Here is a 19,028-nt window from a genome sequence, read left to right as displayed (position 1 = left end):
ACAGAGTACTTTTTAACCCGTTTTAGACTATGGTGATGTTATTTGTATGGTGTTTAATTAATTTAATTAATTAATAACATGTTGCGGTTTTAATTAATTTGTTGATTTATGATGAATGTTTTAGCTTTGACTGTTGTAGGATTACCCATGAACAGGCATCGATTAACCAGAGATCCGGAGACTCTTTCAGCACGGTGTTTATCATGTGTGTGTGTGTGTGTTTGGTTACATTAGTTTGTGTGTATTAGAATAGTTCAATAAAGCCTTGTATTAATTTTTCATCTATAAAAGTGTCTTGTACTTTGTGTTTAAGTTATTGCCTAAAACTGATAAATTTTGTGACCGTGCTCATATCAATGAACATAAAATTAATGATATTACCGTTGGCCACAAAGTAATATCCTGATCAGAATTGGTAAAATACTCTAATGTCGACGTATCGGTGGACGAATAGTTGATGTGAATTATTTATATGTAATTCGGTTCTCTTTCATTGTAATTCAATTCCCAGTTGAGTTATTTGATCCGAAACAGTCTTACCCTGTTTAGAATACTGAATATTATGTGTGTTATATGTTTATTGTGAAATTTTATTACGGCCATCTTGGCCAGGCCTCCCTGGAAGAAGAGATTTCTTTTAATCTCAATGGGACCTTCCTGGAAAAATAAAGGATGAATAAAAACATAAAATCAGTATTTCCTTTAGTTGGGCAGTTTGACTCGTGACGTTTTATGTATTTGTAATGGTGTTTACCAAAAAACATAATTTGCTGCAAAGAAAGCCATAAATAAAGATGTTCAGATAATACAAATTTTAATCATCGAAAAGAAAAATGACTGACATCTCATAACTTGCCAAGTAGTTATTTGATATTAATAGATTTTCACCAACAATATTTTGTTGGCACAGATCAGACTTTCTGCATTTTAATTTTTAAATACATTGTGGGGATTTTTTTAGATACACACAGACATGCAGAATCAGCATATGAATCTCAACAATGGTGACATACTTCATGCTGCAATGCATGATGGGAGTCGGCATTAGGCATGTCACTATTGTTGATTCTGCATGTCTGTGTGTCTGACTGATAAGCACCTTGTAAGCACCACTTACACACAAAAAAATTAAAAATTAAAAAATACAATACGTATTGTTGTTGTCACATCCAGTGTAAAAAAGCATGTGTTAAAAACTCATTTAAACTGGTTAAATTCTTACACATCAGTGTGTGAGTTTTGGGACCACACTTGTGTTAATTTTGACATATTCATTGCGTTAATGTCTTTAACACAGTGAAGTGTCAGGAAGGTAATCTGCTGTTACAGTTTTTATTGATTGTTAACACAATTCATTAAACCATTCACATTTTTTCCCACAACAATAAACACAATCTCAAAACTACACACCAGCTTGTACAAACCTCAAACTTCCACATCAAATTAAAATATTTAAGTCAAAAACACATTCTCTTTTGTCAAAATCAAACTTTGGCCTCATATGACACTCATATTGGCCTCATATGACACAAAACCTTCAAATACACAGACTACTCCACTGCCTAGAGAACACTAGTGAGATCACTTCATAACACACTGACAATTTTAAGGAAAGAATTTAACTCTCTCATATAGTATATAAGTATAGAGTATATAACCACCGGTATGGTGTTAAATGAACACTTTTATCACATTATTAACACTCTGACAGTGTTAACTAACAAACTCTTAAAGCGTAACATTTCAACACCACAATGGATGATCAGAACACCAAATTTGGTGTTCAAAGTTCTTGTCACTTCACCAACGTTAAACTAAATTAATGTTGAGTATTTACATAGACCACTGGGATTCACACTATACTTACAACAGTTATTAGTGTTACGATCCCAATAATCAGACCATATAAAGTGCTGCAATGAATACATTTTATTATTAACAGGGCTTCATTATCCTGTACAATGACCTTTTTTAATATTAAACTTCATAAAACAAAGCTCATACCTGCTGCTTGCAGTCTATATGATGCAGTTGTCTGGTACAATATAAAACTGTAAGCATAAAACATTCAAACATCGAAGAGTATTATCCGCGGGGCTTCATATACCATTTGACAAGGGACAGGGCACTCAAAACAACCTGTACAACAATCTTTTACAACATTAAACTTCTTAAAACAAAACTTATTTGACTGCTGCTTGCAGTCTATGATGCAGCTGTCCGGCACAATATAAAACAGTCTGTAAGCATAAAATATTTTTACTATAGTTTACTATAGTAATGGTTAGCGCAAAGAATGTTTTGCATCACTATTTATGCCTTATACGGTCATCAGAATCCACATCGGATCACAAACAGAAGTTTGATGCAGAAGTTTGATGCTTACACTTGATGCTGTCTGAAAGTGAGTTGAGCTAAAACGATCTTAAAAGTCTTTAATGCTGATGTTAGCTGGTGTTTGAAATCTTCTGTGGCTCCGGGTGTTCTGTCAAATAATGCTACCTATCAAAATGTGCTACCAACACAATTTTTTTATTGTTTTAAGGGTAGGTTCAGGGTAGGGGTAGGTATGGATGTTAATAAAGCCTCAAACAATTAGCTGTCGAATTGTGCTACTGTGAGAGTCGGTTTTGGTGCTAAGACAAAAGCTGAGATACACACCTCAGCAATTGAACAATAAAAGTCACTAATCTTGAGAACATGGGCGTCGGAAGCAAAAAAAATGTGGGTGGGTCCTCAGAAATTTTTTACTGTAGTAGATGCCAACTACATTAAGTACAAATATACCACTTTACTTGGTAAACGTATAGGTGGGAAAGACAAATTTACGTAAATCCCCATACCATTGAAAGCAACAATAGTTTAGGGGTAAGACGCACGTCATCTAGTTTTTACACAAACCGACCCGCGGTTCGAGTCCCGCACTCGCCGAAATCTATCTTCTCCGTTTTCCCATCACATATCAAATCGGAAAGGCATTTATTTTCAATACAAATTAAGAAAATATTAGAAAAGTGGAAATAGAGCGTCTATTATGTGTTTAATAATAAGTGTGTATCGATTAGGGGTAGGTAAACAGACATGTGCTAAATGTTAGAGACAATAAAAGTGTGTGGGTCCAATATCATTGATCGTAAAAAGTGGGTGGGTCTTGTCCCACCCACATACAATGGTTCCGACGCCCATGCTTGAGAAAAAGATCTCACAGAAACTGTGTGACAACAACCTGACAAACATTCCTCCCCCCTCCCCATCTTGCCCTCTCCTTGTCCTGGTTTCAAGTCACCAAATGCAGATATACCAGTGATGATGTATCTTGTAAATCTATTGTTTTATCCCTTTCATGTTTGATGTCTTTTTAAAGGTCTCAGTGCGAATGGTAAAATGGTCTCAGTTTCACTGCAGTCAATGGTAGCATTAGAAAGATTGGAAAACTAATGAGAATTCTGTTCTCCTTTGAGTAGTCTCTTCAAACATATCTGATCCACTCCCCCAAAACCAGGTGGGTGTTTTGGGGGAAACCCCCCGTGCGGTGCAAACTGCATGTAGTATGCCAGACATGATGACCCTTTTAAATTCTTTTCATATTGCTTTGCAATTGTGTTTTATGTTTTTACGCTGATCAGTTGTGTACCATGGATTCTTGTTTACTTATTTACTTTTCCGGTCTGGCCAATATAAATGTTAATCTTGATTTATTCTGTATCTTTCTGAAATCATTATTTTTTTAGTGTCCGTGAGGAGTAAGTAGGAGTTACCGCAGATCTCTCTGCCAGGGCAGATCATACTGGGAACCCCATAGCGGGAGCATTGAGCCATGCATGAGGGAAAACCTGATTTCTGATTGCCACTGTTATTATAAGTTGCAGTTTCCGTGACTATCACTAAAATTACACGTTTTGTTATGAGTAAACATGTGTGACTCACTTAGAGGTAAGATAGTTCACCCTGCAATCCTCTGTAATATCAGAACTGACTAATCTGTGTCCGTTAGAGCAAGCGAAACCGGACGCTTAGCCTATTTGAGACTCCAGGTCCCATGGAGGATATTAATATTTGAAAATAAGTGATACTAAGAAAAATCAACGATCTAAATTAAATCGCAACTAATCTTAAAATCAGCTGATAAACTCTAAACGTAACACACTTTATGGAGTCACATAGAATTGGAGTCAGATAAAATTATTAATGGACTCAGATTTAAAATGAGATATCAATAAATTAAGAGAACTTCACCAAAATGCTGAAAAGGCTTACACGCAGAATTCCTTTTGACCAAGTCATTAGTATCCGGTTGTTGGGCTAATGGATGGAAATTTACACTACCTACTGTTTTAAGGGGAGGTAGCAAAATCTGAGCGGGTAGCACAAATTGTCAGAAAACCGGAACTGCCGTCTCCAAACTCAGATAAACTCCACCTTTGTTCGTAACCACTTCTCTAGCTCGAGCTGGCCGCTTTGGACCCCAAGGTATTCAGTGGACCTCGACGAGGATCAATCAAGCCCCGTAAGTGACAGTGGAAACTCTGCCATGCACTAGCATGCCCACTTTTTTTTTTTATCAAAAACAAAGTTATCTGACACACTGAAGTATGAAAACAAATTGAGTATACTATTGTGTTTCACCCCAAAATAAGACTTTTCCCTGGGATTCTCACAAAGATAACGTCTCAGTTACAACTGTAACCCTGGTTCCCTGAGAACAGGGAACGAGACACTGCATCCTGAGACACTTTGGGGGATGCCGCAGCGTTACTGATGACTGAAGCACTGTAAAAACATGACAATCGTATTGGCCGGCGACAGCCATGACGTCACTACTAGTGTGACTCGGAAGTATAAAATGGGCGCCTAGAGAACATGTCATCCTCTTCTTCGTCTGAAGGGACCATGCAGGCAGCCCTGGAGCATGGCGACGAGACGCAGTGTCTCCTTCCCTGTTCTCAGGGAAATAGTCGTAACCCGAGACGTTCCCTTTTGAAAGGGAACTCGCACTGCGTCCACGCTACCATGCTGAGGGGATGCACTGTCCACATTGGCTGTGACAAGCACAAAAATGTTACTTCATGGAATGAAATATCAAGGTTAAATCCCCCAAAGGTTATGCACCAGTCTAGCTGTCAGTGACACTACTCCCTACGGCCACTGCCCCAAGCTTCATGCCTCATTGAAGAAGTGCCTTCATAATTCCAAACAAGGAAGGACTCAACTCAGGGCACAGCTCAAAGGCTTAAAGACGGGTTCCTTTAAGGGAGTATGGCTCAGGCCCTAGGGACCCTAGCCTGCCATTTCCAAGAAGGACCCTGTGTCAACCCCTAAGCCTACCAGGGAGGCTAAAACACTGAGAACAGCTCAGCCAACAACCTGTTTGCTTATACATGTACATACACTGCATGAAAAAAGGTGTATCCGGACCAGGATACTCCTGTATACACTGCTGAAATTCGGAAGAATCCAGGAGTATACTGGCCGGATAGGTCAAATTCCATGGATCCGTATATGTCCGTATTCATCCGAAATGGTACCAAATCGGATGTATGTTGTGGCCGTATACTCCCATGCTACAGCCATTTGTTGCCATGGCAAATAATCCCATCAAGTTTTTCCCAGGAGACATTTTCACACCTCTAAACAGCTTTGCCTTCCATCCCCTATTGGTCCTTCATCTCAAACTGGATTGGTTGTTTTTTTTTTAAACCACTCCCAAAACCCAGACTGCTATTGGAGGACAGGGCGCATTGAAAACCCAGTCAAGTGACTTTATTGGTTACTTCTAAGGCTAAGGGTGGGCTAGGTTTTGTAGCATAGGGACTTGATTGGTTATAGGCCAGCTATGCAGATTTTGCTCATTAATATATATATATATATATATATATATATATATATATATATATATATATATATATATATATATATATATATATATATATATATATATAAATTAATCCCCTCTCCCTCCCAAAAGAAAAATACACACAAAACAATTTGAGAAAGTCTGAAATATTTATTAAAAAGGTATAAAAAAAAACAACATTCTTAACAGCATTATAAATGAACATTAAAACAATGGTGAAACAAAAACAAGTGAACTAAATGTATTTAAAAGGGATGAAAATGTAAAGGAACAAATGTAAAAATATAAACAGTCCAAAGAACATAAATATACGTTAAAATGAATTGGTAAAGAAACAAAAAGGGAAAAAAAATGAACAAAATGCATTTAAAAGATAGAGATGTAAAGGAATAAAATACACAGTGAACATAAAAAGGAAAAGAATAAATATACAACAATATAAAATGAGAACAATAAATTTATAAGACAAAAAAGTGTATATAAAATATATTAAAATACATATAAATATTCCAAGTAAACAATATAACCAAATAAAAAGAACAAAGAGCATTATAAACATACATTAAAATTAATGGGGGAAAAGATAAGTGAACAAAATGTTTCTAAAGGAAGGCGACGTAAGAGGAACAACAATACAAAACGTGGAGATCAAAAGCAACATGGACATCTAAAAAGGAACAAACATACAAAGTATACAATATAAAACGAGACAAAGAAATCTATAAATTAAAAAGTGTATATAAAATATATGTAAATACTCTATATATGGGAACCAATAAAAGTATAAGTATATAAACATAGGAATAAAGAAAATATAAAATGGAACAATTGAATATTAAAATTATAATTATAAAAGAATTGTGACCAACTCTAACACAATGTTGTTTGAGTTTTGAACATTTTTTCAAACTGCCGTGATGGGCTGGTGATGTGATGCGTAGCGTGGGTCAGTCTAGTCTGGTTTGTAGTAGCTAGCCTAACCATCCACACTGGCCTTCCATCAACAACAGCAGCATCTTCATCAGACATCAGGTCTATAGTTGCGGTCTTCCACAGGTTCTGTGTTGGTTTGTGCAACCCTGGACCTGGTCTCCAGCAACTGCAAAACATGACAGTAAATGAACCACTAAAACTCAGAGAGAAGTATAATAACATTCTGGAGGGAAAAAGCTTAACCGGTTTCTTAACTTACCCGTCTCTTTCTCTGACGGTTCTGTGTGATGTTCTTCATAGTGTTTCTTTTCTGGGCCTTTTCAGACTGAGCCAAAGAATACTTCCTCAGCAAAGTCTCACAAAATAAAATACATCTTGCGACCTGCCAAATAATACATTAATAATATATAGTTAATGCCAATAAAAGTAAGTAAAACAATTCAATTAAAATGTATTTGTATAGCGCTTTTCACAATACATATTCAGGGTTTTTCCTGGGTCAAAAATGGTCTTCGGTGGTGGCTGACAGACATGGTCATCCATACACACACATACGCACGGTAAAAAAAAATACCCTACCCACTTGATCTGCAAGCGCAATACTGACAATAAATTTGAAATAAATTCAAAAAAAGTTTGTAACTTTTGCTTATTTTGATACCTTGATGTTTGTTTTTGTTCCTCATTTTTACACTATTTACTGATAATTGTTTTGGTATATAATCATATCAATATTAAAAAAATTGTATTAAAAAAATGAACAAATAGCCTAATTTTCTGCCATATACAATTTTCTGCCATATACAATCAGCTAGCTAACAACAAATTTGTTCTGGGTTCACCTCACTCCAGTCTAAACTAAATGATTTTAGGCTATTTTATTTTACTACACATTGTCCACATAAATAAGCTGAAAGACTGTTGATAATTAAAAATAATTCTTACTATCCACTCTTGCTAAAGTGGGTAAGCACACTTGTGTTCTCATTTCAGGTGTTGTTCTGAGTAAATTATTAAACTAATTCGTTAGTTCAGTGTTGGACAGATCAGTTCTAACCAGTCGTTAAAATGATTCGGTTCAAAGGAGTCATTAGGTGGCGAATCGGACATTAGCAGACGCGTTGTGTGTGAATCCCGTCTGTTAGAACATCGCGAAAGATTTGTCAACACACAGAAAACACTTCATAACCGGATAGGATTTGTTTCCTGTTTATTGAAAGTATGCTTTATGTCAGCTGGTCAGAGAATCAGTCAATGTTTTTTGAGCGCATTTCACACCCAGCGGTAATTAAAGGAAGACATCGTCTGATAGCGCCACGTGCAACATGGATTCGGCCTTCCGACCTTTTGATTTTGATTAACGTAAAATGTGAAACATTAGAAAGCTAAGAATGCTTATTTTGAAGACAGAGAGAGTGCGAGCGAGGGATGAGCTCACTGGTCATTCTCTCGGTCACTCAGTTAACGCAAGCGCAGCAGTTATCTGTTCTACATCACTCATAAATCACAATAACTCAACAAATAAGGCTTTGGCGGGACAAAAATTTGTTTTGGCGGCCGGCAAAAAATTTCAATGTAGAAAAAACCCTGATATTGTTTCAAAGCAACTTCACAGAAAACGCATGCGTCTACATTACAGAAAAAAACAGAGAATATTAAAATAATGACAACATTTTTAAGATTACCTTTTACACATTCAGGGTCAACATCTGTAAAAGTTCTTCAGGATCATGGATCCAAAACTTCTGGATCATGAGGGGGGAAGAAACATGCACACACACAAATGAATATTAATTTGTTTGATAAAACATTAATATTAATTATCAACTTACGGACATGGACTTGCAAAACATACTCACCAGGCCCATACAAAAACTTTACAGTAGATCCAAAATCCTGGTTTGCCTATAATTCTTCAGAGTCCAAGTATGGTGGTTTCCTGTCCTCTCTGCTGAATGAGTACATGATCTCAGATTATTCATTCCAAAACTCTTGTTACATTTTATGACAAGCTTGATCTTAAAACTAGCTGACAGTAGGGATGGGCATTATGACCATATAATTAAACATACATGAGAAATTTTATTTTACAATAACGATATCACAATATATATATATTTTGATGGATATTTTATTAAAATGCTACAGAATAATACTGCTTTAAAAGTCTTCACTGTATGATATTCAATTAATTAATATCACTTGATTCTAAAAGAAGCAGAAGGTCTTCTCTATTCTTTTGTTTTATTAAAATTATGACAAAGCTGCAGCCCCTTTAAGAACGGATGCACAGAATGACATGCATCCGGGTTTCCCCACGTTAACTTGAACTGTTTAACTTACTTAAGACATAACTGACTGTTTAAATCAAGTAAATACCTCACATGACAAGGTTTCTGAGATAATTGTGTGCATTTTACAGAAAGATAATTGATTTCGGGATCGCCTGCTGTCTGAGAGAGGCTTATTTTAACACATGCATGTCCCGTTCATTATTCTACATTCATGCATGTTTCCTTGTCAAAATGTCAAAAAGTTTTAGTACAGTCAGTGCTGCGTTATATACGCTATATTCCCATTCCGCAATATAAAACGGTAATGTTAACGTTTACAGCAAAATCACTAACAATAGTCAGTATCATCAGATCGCCATAACACCCAGCCCTATCTTAACAATATTACAACAAAACACAGAAACAGAATATGTAAGTTAATCACGATTAGCATATGACTTTAATGCACTAACGTTATATCTTGATAAGCAGTAGAAAAAATATAAAGGGGTTTACGTTACCTTCTGCCGTCTGCTGTCCGCCATTGAAACCTTAGTCTGTTCGTATTCATGTTTTTTCGTTCTCAGTCGACATCCCACAATCAAAATTCGTCCAAAATAAGATTTTAACAGGTTTAAAATGATCCATGCAATGCCATTAATGGACAGAAGAAGCCGTCCTGTTGAAGATTAGACGCCGCGATCGCGTCGCGTCCCCGCGAGCCACGAGCAACGACAACGGGTGTATAATTCAAACGGAAGGCGCGCACTGTCATTGGCCAGATTTCTGGATGACGTTCAGATTGACCAATCACGCTCAAAAGAACACGGAAAGACAGCAAATAGCCTGGCAAATATAGAAAAAAACTTGTTTTAAACAACAGTTAGAAAATGTGTATATTTATTTTTATTTGCTGTTATATTTAATTAATTGGTCAAATGGTGTTTTGTGGTGTGGGCAGAGGCTTGAAAGTTTCAACCTGGAGAGCAGTGCAGATTTGTACTCTTTAAAAACAATTATTGTTTGATATTTAGTTTGCTATATATTTTGTTATATTTGTATCCAGAATTGAATGTAAAACCAGTTTGAATGTAAAAATACACCTTCACTGTAAAACAGAAAATTAAAGTAAAATATCTTAATTTAAATAAGGAAAAATCTGTAAACTAATAGTGTTTTCTCTAAAACGTTTAATGTAAATTTCTGTGAAGTTTTTTAACTTTATTTGACTTAAGATATTTGACTTATTTTACGGTTTTTGTTTTGCAGCTGTAGCTGCTGTTTTTTTAAAGGTTTTTATTCTTACAGTGTAAATATAAAACTAATAAGATTTACTTTAAAAAGACAAAGAATAATGTTAAATTGTTAGTATGGACATAAACATAAACCTTTTATATAATGAGCTAAATATTGTATTACAGTTGTTAATTTACAGATATTGTTTGTAATTTTGCATGAATTTGTTATTTATGAAAACAGAAAAATAATACAGTGATGTTCCTGTATAAAAAAATGAGAATTACTGTAATTTGTCATTAATGATATAATCCTTAAAATAACAGTCAAGTTGTTTATTTAGATATTGTTTGTAATTTTACATTGTTTTAAACATAATTCAAAATTACAAGAAAATACTGTAAAAAACTGACGTTTTTTTCTGTAAAATTAGGATTATTTTATTGGTTGCCTTATTTTTATTGGTAACCTTATTGGTTGCACCTACATCTATTGTGAGTGGTGGATTTCAAACCTCAAAATGCCCCTCTTTTGCAGCGTGTTACGCCGCATTCACACGGGGCGTCGGCGTCAACGCTTCTCGTTTACTTTGAATGGGTGACGTCATGCGTTGCCGAACTGAATTGTGGGTTCCGTCGCGGCGCTTCACTCGCGTTGCAAGCGGCAAAAGTTGAAGATTTCTCAACTTTTCAAGCGCCAACGCAGGCGTCATCCAATCAGATCACCCTATGCAAATATCCTAGAGCAGACGCTAGCCAATCGCGTTCGTTTAAAACACCGGTGAATGAAGAGTGAATGAAGAGTAAAGAACGATCTAAAATGGAGGAAAAGCTAATAATTGCGGTGGATAATCACCCGGTCCTTTACTACCAATCATTATTTACATACCGGGACACAAACTGGAGAGACCAGGCCTGGAAGGAGGTGGCAGAGACGGTTGGAGAATCTGGAATGTATCATGCTTGTATTCCGTCCGTGTACTCTGTTTGTCATTGAATGACAGCAGCATATCATATCATGTGTGGCTCAAATAGGCGCTATCCCCCAGCCAAATGAGGAATCAAATATTAAAGTGATCAGTTTTCATACACAAAATAGTCTCACAGACTAGCTGTCAAAAAAGGCGCTTTTTTTGTGTTGTGTTGTGGTCCAAGCGGCAAGTAATGTGATTAGCTGTTGTCACTATGACGGTCGCGTCAGGCACCAAGCTTCAGCCACGCCCTCCATCAAGCGTTGACGCCGAAGCCCCGTGTGAATGCGGCGTAGTTAAGAATCTTGGAGTGACACTTTTTGTTAATAGTTGCAGAGCTGAAAGATCTGCTTGTGTTTCTGTGTTTCTTGAGCAAGTGAATCCCTGCTCTTTTTTATTCCATATTTTTATTTTGAGCATATCAGTTTTTGGTGTTTTTAAAACAAACTTTTTCATTTTCCACATTTCATCTCCTTTTTATTTAATTCTATTATTGCCTACAATTTGTAAAACTTTGCAAAAATTGTTTGGGGATAGTCTAAAATGTTTGGTTAATTATCCTTTGTTAATTCCATTACATTTCTTTGTTTATTTCATTACATATTCAGATTTTTTTGTGAACGTATTTGTTCAGACAGGGTTTTTATTTTGTACTGTTTTTATAAAAAATATTTGATTTAGAGACTCTTTTCATGCAGTGGTTTTAAGGCCCTGACACACCATTCTGATGGTTTGGCCCAGACCCAGGCAACGTGAACCAACCCCACAGTCGGCTTTAGTCATTGCTAGTTCAGTTTAGTGTTTCAGGGCCTTAAGAATTCTTTTTTCTGTGTAAAAAGCTTGTTTGCTGTAGCCTACAGTAGACCAGAGATAATTCTCAATCCTGAAGTCCTCCCCTGCCCCCCCTCTCTCTGAGAACAGCCAGCACAAGTGTCAGTCATTAACAGAGGTGTCAAGTAACGAAGTACAAATACTTCGTTACCTTACTTAAGTAGAAATTTTGAGTATCTATACTTTACTGGAGTAATTATTTTTCAGCCTACTTTTTACTTCTACTCCTTACATTTTCAAGCAATTATCTGTACTTTCTACTCCTTACATTTTAAAAATAGCCTCGTTACTTCTATTCCATTTCGGCATGTTTTCATTCCGGCTTGTCATAAAAATAAAAATAAACTATCCAGATAAATCGCGCCATCCGGACAGAGTGAATTTGATTGTGGTTGGATGAGAAGGATAAACATAAACCATTCCGACACCCTATTGGGTTGTAGGCGATCAATCACGCCTGCACCTGCACAAATCACACACCATGTTGCCAGATAGGGCGGGTTCTCGCCGACGAGCACGCACTTTCAGCCAATCAGCAATCAGCAGGCAGACGTGCTCAGCCTCATTCATGACTTTAGCCGGGTTTTTAGCGCGATAACTCGTAGCTGTATATTCCAGTGATCGCTATGCCAGTGGCATAAATATACAGTAAGTTGTATCTACAGTAAAGAGTGGGAGAGTGACTCAACTCTCAAACGTGAATTACACCTGTGACTCGAAGACTCTTTAAATATAACCGTGACTCCTGTCCATCATCATATACACACTTAGGACATCTGCAACTAGCAACCCCGACAGATGCTGAAAGAGCTTTAAATCAACGATTAATCTGCTTTGACTGTCGTGAAGTACATGGCACATGCACTTAGCAAAGACATACTGTAGTTTTGTCAAAGCAAAGTGCAACACAAAGGTAAGCGCATTGTTGTTATTTATTTGTTGACGGATTATTGTACAGTATAAATGAATTACGCATTTTGACATTGGTGTGTGCATTAACGTGTGAAATGCCTGTTAATTACATAGCTTTTTCCAATCTCTATATTGGGCACTTTTTGCACGTAAATTGGCTTCTTACTGTTGACATTGAAAATCTTGTGTTTTTCTAAGGGATTGCTGTTTTGACAGTTTCTACCTGACATATAGTCATATTTGAACCGTTTTGCTGGGAATTATTTTTTTTTTTAATCATCAATGTTATGCTTTAAGGAGATAAAATGGTAACTTACTTATCAACATTGATTGGTATGTCAATAAAATAATATCAAATTATTTTGGCAGTTAAAGTTTTGGGTTTTTTTTCTTGGAGTGACTAGTTGCCTATAAGTATTGTAAGAGGTGCAAAATTCAATAATCAATATCAAAAAAATATCAAAATCAATAACCAGGCATGTTATCAATAACCATTTTCTTTAAAAAATATAAATGTACATTTGGTGAGGTTTTTGGGCTGGAAATTGTTGACCCAATCTGGCCACACTGATCACACATTCAAATAATGGTTATTGATAACATGCCTCTGAATTTTGACTTTTTGCACCTTTACAATATTTATAGGCAACTAGTCATCAAATCTTCCACTCCATGAAACACGTTAATGCTCAGTAGTACACAATATGGTTCTTTAATGTATTTGCATTGTCCTAAAATGCGTTCATTTCAATGGGAATATATGCGGCTGAAACGCGTAGCCAAGTGCATCTAAAAATGTTCAACATTAACTTTTTAATATAACATTATAGTCATTATGGCCTTCAGAAAAATGTTTTTTTGAGGAGGTGGGGTATGCACTGTGGCATGGCCTAATCTTTTGTCCTTAAAGGGATACTTCACCCAAAAATGAAAATTCTGTCATCATTTACTCACCCTCAAGTTGTTCCAAACCTGTATGAGTTTTTGTTCTGAAGATATTTTGAAGAATGTTTGTAACCAAGCAGATAGAGCAACCATTGACTGCCATAGTAGGGGGAAAATGCTATGGCAGTCAATGGTTGCATATAATCTGCTTGGTTACAAAAATTCTTCAATCTTCAGAACAAAGAAACTCATACAGGTTTGGAACAATTTGAGTAAATTATGACAGAATTTTCATTTTTGGGTGAGCTACCCCTTTAATGGCATTTTTTCCCCTTACATTACTTTTACTTTTATACTTTAAGTAGTTTTGAAACCAGTTACTTTTACACTTTTACTTGAGTAAAAAGCTTGAGTTGATACTTCAACTTCTACAGAAGTCTTTTTAAACCCCAGTATCTATACTTCTACCTGAGTAATGAATGTGAATACTTTTGACACCTCTGGTCATTAACATATGAAAGGTCTTCTTCACACCTAACAGTCTTCAGTCCTAGCACACCCAGCAGTGTTTCAGCTGTATATGTCCGTGAAATTTCACGGATTCCTGTATACGTCCGCATACGTGAGGTTTCCGGGTTTTTCTGGAAATATACTGTTCCGTGTTACTCTGATCCGCTTTTTCCCACATACATCCGGTAAACATCAAATTACACAGGAGTATACCATGCCCGGATAGTGCCGGATTTCAGTGTTTTCATGCAGTGATATATAGATGCCATATGCCTTGAGGCCTACTATAAATCAGCCAGGGAGCCAGTACTCTACATACCGACTCTCTTAAACTAGGGGAGTACCACACTGTAAAAAAAAATCCTAATTTTACGGAAAATAACTCTAAATTGTTTACAGTATTTTCCTGTAATTTTGAATTATGTTTAAAACTATGTAAAATTACAAACATTATCTGTAAATAAACAACTTGACTGTTATTTTAAGGATTATATCATTAATGACAAATTACAGTAATTCTCATTTTTATAAAGGAAAATTACTGTATTATTTATACAATATTTTTTTTCTTTTTATAAATTACATACAAATTCATGTAAAATTACAAAAAATATCTGTAAATTAACAACTTGACCATTATTTTATCATTAATGACAAATCACAGTCATTCTCATTTTTTATACAGGGAAATTACTGTATTATTTATACAGTATTTTTCTGTTTTCTTAAATTACATACAAATGTATGTAAAATTACAGAACTAATCTGTAATAAAATATTTAGCTCATTATATTAAAGGTTTATGTCCATACCAGTGATGCGCGGGTTGATCCAAAATGAGCGGGTGCCTGCGGTCACCCGCGGTTACCCGCGGTTACGAGTCATCCAAAAATATTTTTAATGATATTCGGGTCACGGTCGGTCGGGTCGTCAATAAATCCTTATTTACCTTTTGAATGTTGAGCGTTAACTTTTGAATAAATGCTGACGCGGGACAAAAATGCCCAATTTCCCAAAACGTTGAACTGAGCAATGCCATTGTACCATTTTAATAGGCTACTTTTAAACGCATAGCTCCGAAAAGTCAGTTTTATGTATTTTCTGAGAGGGGGCGGGATTTTTGCTGGGAAAGTCGGGGGAGAGACGCACACTTCGATTAGACTGGATAAACACATGCAGCATCTTAATTGTTAAGAAAATGAAACTAAATAAATGAATAAATCAAGCCTGTTTTACATAACACTAGGCTATATCATACAGCATTCAGAAAAATAACAGTTTGCGCTCCTAAGGGCTTGCTGATTAATTCTTCAAGCCGGGTTGAAACATAAACATCGTGTTCATCAATAATATGCATCTAGACAGCTGAAATGGAAAATGATGGGCCGCCTCAAGAACTTCCTGCTCTCGCTGCTGCACCTCTGAGCACACCACGCCAGGGCCTGAAACATTTTCTCAAAGGCCCAATGACGCTACGATGAACATTTACTACTTTTAAAAAATGCGGGTCAGGAAGCGGGTCGGGTACAATATTTTCTTCTTTTTTTTTTGCGGTCCGAGTTGCGGGCGGGTTAGTTGAAAACGTCGGTCGGGTGCGGGTTGTTTAAACACTGACCCGCGCATCACTGGTCCATACTAACAATTTAACATTATTCTTTGTAATTTTAAAGTAAATCTTATTAGTTTCACTGTAAAAATAAAATCGTAAAAAAATGGTAAATGACTGGCAGCTACGGCTGCCAAACAAAAACTGTAAAATTAAAGTAAAATATCTTAATTCAAATAAAGTGCAAAAACTTTACATGAATTTACATTAAAAGTTTGAGAGAAACTGTTATTTTACAGATTTTTCCTTATTTAAATTAAGATAATTTACTTTAATTTTATGTTTTTGTTTGGCAGCCGTTGCTGCCAGTCATTTGATTATTTTAATTATTTATTTATTTTACAGTGTAGGTGTATTTTTACATTCAAACTGTAATTCTGGATACAAATATAACAAACTATATAGGAAACTAAATATCAAACAATAATCTGTTTTTAAAGAGTACAAATCTGCACTGCTCTGCCTCTGTCCACACCACAAAACACCACTTGACCAATTAATTAAATATAACAGTAAATAAAAATAAATACACAAATTTGCTAACTGTAGTTTAAAACAAACATTATTATTTGTAAGGTTATTTGCTGTCTTTACGTGTTCACTTGAGCGTGATTGGTCAATCTGAACGTCATCTAGAAATCTGGCCAATGACAACTGTGCGCACCTTCTACCGATCAAATTTGAAAAAACACCCGTTGCTGTTGAGTGCTCTGTCTGCTCGCGGGCGCGGCAATTCTAATCTGCAAAAGGACTGCTTCGTCGGTCCATTAATGGCACTACATGGATAATTTTACATCTGTTAAAATTTTATTTTGGACGAATTTTGATTGTGGGATGTCGACTGAGAACGAAAAACATGGATATGAACAGACATTTAAGTTACCAATGGCAGGCAACAGACGGCAGAAGGTAAATAAATCCCTTTATATTTTTTCTACTGTCACATCAACATATAGTGCATTAAAGTTATATGCTAATCGCGGATAACTTGCATATTCTGTTTCTGTGTTTTGTTATGTTGTAATACTGTTAAGCTAGGACTGGGCACTATGACGATGATAGTGACTATCCAATACTGCACACAATTATCTCAAAATCCCTGTCATGTGAGGTATTCGCTTGATTTAAACAGTCAGTTATGTTTGAAGTAACGTTAGAGTTAAACGGTTCAAGTTAACGTGGGGAATCCCGGATGCATGTCATTGTGCTTTCGTTCTTAAAGGGGCAGCAGCTTAATAAACTGCCGTCTCATAATTTGAATCAAACAACAAAAGACTAGAGAAGACCTTCTGCGTTTTTAAGAATCAAGTGATATTAATGCATAGAATATCATACACTGAAGACTAAGCAGTATTATTCTGTAGTATTTCTTAATAAAATATCTATAAAATAACTATACTGTGATATTATTATTGTGAAATAAAATTTCTCATGTATGTAGAATAATATGGTCATAATGCCCATCCCTACTGTCAGCTAGTTTTAGGATCAAGCTTGTCATAAAAGTAAAGGAGTATTGGAATGAGTCATCGGAGAACACTGTCATGTACACTCATTCAGCAGAGAGGACAGGAATCCACCATCCTTGGACTCTGAAGAATTACAGGAAAGCCAGGAATTTGGATCTACTGTGAAGTTTTTGTATGGACCTGGTGAGTACATTTTGCAAGTCCATGTCTCTCTCAGTAAGTTGATAATTAATATTAATGTTTTATCAAATAAATTAATATTCATTTTTGTGTGTGTATGTTTCTTCCCCCTTCATAATCCTGAATTTTTGGGAATGAAAATCTGCCACATGATCTTCAGAGGAAGTGAGTATTCATGTCATATCCAACATTAATACTATTATGGTACCCTTGTGTGTGTGGAAATGTGAACACAGGCAACTCAAGGCACAACTCAGGTTCAAACGTACCTTCTTGAGTTTAAAAGTATAGCTCACTCAAAATGAAAACTCCCTCATCGTTTTCTCACCCTCATATCTTATCAAACTTGTATGACTTTCTTCTGTGAAACAAAATATTGTGAATAATGTTGGTAACCAAGCTTCATTGGACCAAATTTTATGCATAATAATTACCAATAACCATCTCAAAGCTGAGCGGACTCTGTGTTCATATAGCCAGAATATCTCAATGTCAAATGTTGTTTAAAGGAAAGGTACAAAAACAAAATCCTCCCTTTTTAAGGACTTTTCAGTGAATCAATGTCTTTTTCTTTCTTTCTTTTACAGATCCAGCTGATTACTGGAGATTTGGAAGAGGATTGCTCATTATCTGCTGTGTCTGTCTCTTCTGGAGCAGAATCATGGACCTGTTGTATGTTTTGATTTATATTTCTTATTACACTATATAGCTTGGATTCTGAATTAAAAGGTAAATGTTTGTCCACGTATATTATCAGAGCTATATGGAGCCCTCCGGGGTCAGTTGAATATAGAAGAAAAGAACATAAAACTTATTTGGAAAATACAAAGTAAATACAAAACAGTAAATGGCACAATTTCTTATTTTGTTATAAGGTGAAATCATGACCTCATCATGATATTAGTAACCCTAACTTACAAGATAAATGCAATTTTTAGTTTTTCAATTCCTCCTGGAGGCTCTGAAGAATTTGTTTACATAAATTTACATCTGAATAATACAAGTTTTAGAATCAATAGTGAATCCGTGACAATCTTGTAAATGAATCAGTTTAGTATTTTTTTTTTTTCAGTTTGAAATTTTATTCAACTTTAAAAATTTGATGAAACTGTTCCGCTGTTATCTGTATTTGAAATGTATTATGTATTGTTTACAGACTGTATTTTGTCTTCCAAAATAAAACTGTAAATTTAACACTTTATTGAATGTTTTTTTATTGTAATAATCTGTTAAATAACAGTGTTTTTCTGCAGAATTTTAGTACTGTCACTTTATTGAAGGTGTTTGATCATAATAATCTAGGAAAAATCAGTAAAATAACAGTTTTACACTGTTAAAAAAATGGTAAATGACTGGCAGCTACGGCTGC

At 35.6% G+C, this 19,028-nt stretch overlaps 2 protein-coding genes across 2 annotated transcripts in view; one reads left to right on the top strand and one right to left on the bottom strand.

Annotated features, from left to right (window-relative positions):
* The window catches only part of LOC307125338 (uncharacterized protein), a 500,360-nt gene that overhangs the window by 170,722 nt on the left and 310,610 nt on the right, over positions 1 to 19,028 (top strand). The window lies entirely within an intron of this gene.
* LOC307122960 (uncharacterized protein) overlaps positions 1 to 19,028 on the bottom strand; it is a gene marked incomplete at both ends in the record, with an annotated part of 765,959 nt that overhangs the window by 449,107 nt on the left and 297,824 nt on the right. The window lies entirely within an intron of this gene.

Source organism: Gobio gobio (assembly GCF_949357685.1).
Source record: "Gobio gobio genome assembly, chromosome: 1".
In the NCBI taxonomy this organism is placed as follows: domain Eukaryota; kingdom Metazoa; phylum Chordata; class Actinopteri; order Cypriniformes; family Gobionidae; genus Gobio; species Gobio gobio.
The sequence above is the reverse complement of the archived record's forward strand: the minus strand, read 5'-3'. Positions and strand labels throughout refer to the sequence as shown.